A 6,000-nucleotide genomic window follows, 5' to 3' on the forward strand; every position below is an offset into this window, starting at 1 on the left:
TTAAGGAATTAGCTGATGGTCTAGATGTGCAGGAGGAAGATCTGTTGCTAGATGTAGATAAGGTGTTCAGAGTAAGACCCGATCCAAAAAAGCAGTTTAAGGGTCCGGGAGATTGCCTGGTTTATTTTAATTCGAGACTTCTGAGAGATAAGATAGCGCAGAAAAGGAGAATGACAATGGAGGGACATAACGTGTTTGTGTACAAAGAAATACCCAAAAGAATTCTGAAAAAGAGGGGAAAGTATAAAGAACTAACTGATGCCCTAAAAATGAAAAACATTAGGTTTAAGTGGCTTTTTCCTGAAGGTCTGACTTTTACAATCAAAGATAGGAAAAAGTTTATCAGGACGGTAGACGAAATGGATAAATGCAGAAGGACTTATAGAAAGGAACTGGGAGGTGAGGGGAACCTGGAAAGGGAAGAAGAACAGGGGGAGGAGGAGGGTAGTATTGCTAGCTGAAGGGAAAGTAAAATTGCTATTTTAATTCTATGAATTTTTGTAGATGATCTTGTAAGGATATCAATAAAATCTGTTGAATATTTCTGTTTTCAATTAGTAAAATGAATTTAAATATAATTTCATGGAATATTAACGGCCTCAACGATAAGAAAAAAAGAAATAAAATAGAGCATATCTTAAAGAAAAAAAGATGGGACGTGATTTGTCTGCAAGAGACGCACATTGCCCCAAAACACGAGCGTGTGCTAATAAACAAGAGATTAGGGGAAGAATTCATTGCGTCTGACAAAGTAAAGAAGAAAGGAATAGTAATGTACATCAATCCCAAGTATGAGACGGAAGTTAAATTCAGGGATGCAGAGGGAAGAATATTGGGGGTGCAAATAGTTAAGAATAACAAAAAACTATTGCTGGTTGGCATTTATGCCCCAAACAATAATCAAGGATCCTTTTTTAAAAAATTACAAATGATATTATTAGACCATATAAACGATGATTTGGTGTTAATGGGAGATTGGAACGGAGTGGTATCGGTGGAAAAAGACAGATCAAAAGGAAAGAAAAAATCAAGATCGGGCAGACTACCAAAAATTTTTTTTTTGAGCTTATAGAGGAATTTGACTTAGTGGACGCGTGGAGGGATAAAAATGATAGGGAGGAACAATTCACGTTTTATTCGGATTCTAATAATCCGAATCCTTCAGTAGAATAGATGCTATATGGGTCTCGAGACAATTAATAACAAAAATAGCGGAAATAGAAATCATGACAAAATCAATAACCGACCACAACCCTGATGTTGGGAAAGATGGAGGGCACTAGGAGAAGGGGACGACAGAGGACAAGATGGTTGGACAGTGTTCTCGAAGCTACGAACATGAGTTTGACCAAACTGCGGGAGGCAGTGCAAGACAGGAGTGCCTGGCATGCTCAGGTCCATGGGGTCACGAAGAGTCGGACACGACTAAACGACTAAACGACTAAACAACAACAAATCCCAACCCAAAGAAAATCCTTCCTTCCCCACAAAGGCAAAGAGATGGAAAAAACCCAGAAAGTGTCCTCCTGCAAGTTCTTTCCAGCCTGTTATTACTGGTACTATTACTGTTCTTTTACAAACAGATGGAAATGCTGGACCCTATAGAAATGGGGTGAAGAAGTCCAGGCTCCTCCCTGCTAGAGGGGTGGAAAATTTGGGGATCTCCGTAGACATAAATGGATAGTATGACCTATAGGTATGGGAGAAAGAAATTTAAGCAAGGCGCCTGTCTGGGATCAGGGAAGTGGGAGCAATTTCAGAAGTGCTCTTCAAAATATAGGGGAAGGGGATCTATTGCCTTTCTAATAAGGTGTGGGGGGGGGGGGGGAGATTCAGGGTTTTACCACAGAAATCATGAGAGGTGGCTGAAGTAAACAGAACATTCAAGAGCAGCAATGTGAATAAGACCCACAAGGGATCTTTTACACAGAGGGGTGAAATAGGGAAGCCTATTGAGAAATGGGGGGGGGGGGGTTGTCAGGAAAGTAGACTCCTCTTTGAAAAGGGTTTCTGTTTTTAAATGTGCATAGGGAGGGGAGCGAAAGGAAAGTCCGATGCTGTAAAGAAAAAGGGTCAGGGTAAAACGCGGATCCAGATGATTTTAAACGGATCCTCATGAATTCATATGATTTTTTCATTCAAATAAAAAAACAACACCATGATACTGTAGAGTATGTCTTAGTCTGTAGGCAGCACCAAAAAAATCACGCATCCACTGTTTCGTACGACCACAATGACACAAAAACATGGTTAAAAACCACGGATCCTCACGGATCCTCATGATTTCTGCATTGGGCCACCGCAAACTCACTGTCAAATCACATATCATGCCCAGGGGCACAGCCTGCACCACAAAAATCAAGGATCCACAGCTTCCTGGCGACACCGTGGCCCAAAAACGTGGTTTTGAAGCACGGATCCTCACGGATCTTCACCTTTTTGCACGGGGCCCCCCCAAATTCACCCTCAAATCACATATCATGGCCAGGGGTACAGCCTGCACCACAAAAATCAAGGTTCCACAGCTTCCTGGCGACACCGTGGCTCAAAAACGTGGTTTTGAAGCACGGATCCACACGGATCTTCACCTTTTTGCATGCCCCCCCCCCCAAATTCACCCTCAAATCACATATCATGGCCAGGGGTACAGCCTGCACCACCAAAATCAAGGATCCACAGCTTCCTGGCGACACCGTGGCCCAAAAACATCGTTTTGAAGCACGGATCCTCACGGATCCTCACATTTTTGAATGCCCCCCCCCCCAAATTCACCATCAAATCACATATCATGCCCAGGGGTACAGCCTGCACCACAAAAATCAAGGATCCACATTTTCCTGGCGACACCGTGGCCCAAAAATGTGGTTTTGAAGCACGGATCCTCACGGATCCTCACGAATCTTCACCTATTTGCATGGGCCCCCCCAAAATTTACCCTCAAATCACATATCATGCCCAGGGGTACAGCCTGCACCACAAAAATCAAGGATCCACAGCTTCCTGGCGACACCGTGGCCCAAAAACGTGGTTTTGAAGCACGGATCCTCACGAATCTTCACCATTTTGCATGGCCCCCCCCCCCCAAATTCACCCTCAAATCACATATCATGGCCAGGGGTACAGCCTGCACCACAAAAATCAAGGTTCCACAGCTTCCTGGCGACACCATGGCCCAAAAACGTGGTTGTGAAGCACGGGTCCTCACGGATCTTCACCTTTTTGCATAGGGCCTCCCTGAACTCACCCTCAAATCACACACCATAGCCAGGCGCACAGCCTGCACCACAAAAATCAAGGATCCACAGCTTTCTGGCGACACCAGGGTTAAAAAACACGAACGGCAGAAGATGAAAATATTGACAGATTAAGTACTGTGTTTCTCACATTTTAAGACACTGTCTTAAATTCATTTTACTTAAGAAAATAAGCCTATGGCTTATTTTTTGGGGTGTCTTATTTTTAAAAAATTACCTCCTCTTCCTGCTGCGGCTTGGCGCCCGGAACTGGCTGCTGCTGCTGCTGCAACTGCACTGCTGGTCGCTTTGTTGGCGCTTCAGCAGGGCACGCTGCTGGGTCCCGCTGGGTCGGGGCTCCAAGTGGTGCATGCTGCGGCTTTAGCCAGGTCCCGCCGCCGGGTTGGAGCTCGGCAAAGCACACACTGCTGCCTTTGCAGGCTCCCGCTCCGTCGGGGCTCGGCAAAGCGCTCGCTGCTGCCTTTGCTAGCTTCCGCTCCGTCGGCTCCCGACCCAGCGGGACCTGGCAAGGGCAGCAGCGCGCGCAGCGCCGCGCCCCAACCCAGCAGGAGCCGGCAAAGACAGCAGCACGCGCTTTGCCGGCTCCCGCTCAGTCGGGGCTCGGCAAAGCGTGTGCTGCTGCTCTTGCCGGGTCCCGCTGGGTCGGGATTTGGCGCGGTGCACACTGCGGGTCACGTAGGGCCCTGCTGGGTCGGGGCTCGGCGCGGGGCGTGCTGCAGCTTCTGCCGGCTCCCGCTGCATCTGAGCTCCACACGGCGCACGTTGCGCATCCGCTTCCGGCAAGGACTGGTATCTTCCTTTTCCTGTTCCTTACGGAAGTGCCATCTGGACCTGCTCCCAGCACAGTATAGCAGCGTTTCTCAACTAGTGTGCCGCGAGACGCTGGCTGGTGTGCCGCGACATGCGGCGACGAGAAGGGCGATTTTGCAGCTGCAAACTCCACCTCCCTGGGCGTCCTATTTCTTCGCCCCTTCTAGTTTCCACAGACCAATCAGCTTTCATTATTTCCATTTTCCCCATGCCTCACGTGACAGGATCATCCCAGAATCCTTTAGCCAAGATGGCAGCCCCCAGCTAATAGTGCCGCACGTGTGTCTCTTTTTTGGAAAATCGAGCGGACTTCAAGTAGCTACTTTTAAAATATTCAATCTCCATCATTCAAAAGGTAGTTTGTTGCTAATTCACGGAGGCATGAAGACCAAATCGTCCTCTCACAAGTCCGAGAACACGCACAGGGTAAGATACGGGACGGCGGGGTCGGGTGGGGTGGATCAGAAACCCGGATCTTTTAAGAACTCGGCAGCGCTGACCCGCCAGAAAGCAATATTTGGCAAGTGTTTCTTACAGTCATAAATTATAATATAGGGCGGCACAGAGTTAATTTTTTAAACTTTTTTAATGGTGGTGTGCCTCGTGATTTTTTTCACGGAACAAGTGTGCCGTGGCCCAAAAAAGGTTGAGAAACACTGCAGTATAGTACCGGTACCCCAGCATGTCTTATTTTGGGGGGATGCCTTATATTTTATTGCCTTGAGAAAATCGTGCCATGGCTTATTTTATAGGCACGTCTTAAAATGTGAGAAACACGGTATGGATGTTGGTGATCTGACACTAAGTAAAAGCGAAACTAAAGAAGTGCCATGGTCAGATCACTACCTGGTGCAACTGGACTTCTCCACAACTCTTCCCCTCTCTATGGAGGTGGACCAATTTGGATGGTCCGCCCCCGCCACTTAATGGATCCAAATGGTTTCCAGAGAGTGGTACGGTAGGGGATGTTTTATCCCATGTTGATGGCCTTTCAGCCGATTCCCTGGTGGCCCGATGGAATGTAGACTTAACCAGGGCTATTGAGTGTTTGGCTCCGAAGCACCCTCTCCAATTGCATGGAGCCCGGACAGCCCCGTGGTTCTCCATGGATCTGAGGGCAGTGAAACAATCGTTGAGACGGTTAGAGCGCCGGTGGCGGATAACTCATTCTGAAGCTGACCGGACACAGGTTAGAGCTCAATATCGAGCCTACCAAGTGGCGGTTTTTTTGCAGATAAAGTCGCTCAGATTCGGGAAGAGGTAAACTCCACCGTGGGAGCAGGGCCGGGGCGGGAGAGTGCTAGAGTCCTGTCTAGTCCAGTTGCGTGGGATCAATTCCATTCTGTTACCTCCGAGGATGTGGACAGGCTGCTTGGACGAGTGAAATCGACCACCTGTTTCCTTGATCCTTGCCCATCCTGGCTTATAAAAGCTAGCCGGGAAGGGCTGGGCGATGGGCTTTGCGGGTTGGTGAATGCTTCTCTGTGAGGGAGCCTTCCCAGACCCGCTGAAAGAGGCGGTTATTAAACCGCTTCTTAAAAAACCATCTTTAGATGCGGCCAATATGGCCAACTATCGTCCAGTCTCAAATCTTCCATTCTTGGGCAAGGTGATTGAGCGAGTGGTTGCTGAACAATTCCAGGCACACCTGGAAGAAGCGGACCATTTGGATCCCTTCCAGTCGGGATTCAGGCCTCATCATGGGACTGAAACTGCCTTGGTCGCACTGGTTGATGATCTCCGGCGGGCTAGGGACAAAGGTGAGAGCTGTTTCCTAGTTCTGCTGGATCTCTCAGCGGCTTTTGACACCATCAACCATAACATCCTTCTGGACTGTCTAGAGGGGTTGGGAGCTGGGGGCACTGTCATACAGTGGTTCCGCTCCTTCCTCCTGGGCCATGTTCAGAGAGTGGTGGTGGGGGATGAGTGTTCGGAC

The sequence above is a fragment of the Zootoca vivipara genome, chromosome W (assembly GCF_963506605.1).
Source record: "Zootoca vivipara chromosome W, rZooViv1.1, whole genome shotgun sequence".
NCBI lineage: Eukaryota > Metazoa > Chordata > Lepidosauria > Squamata > Lacertidae > Zootoca > Zootoca vivipara.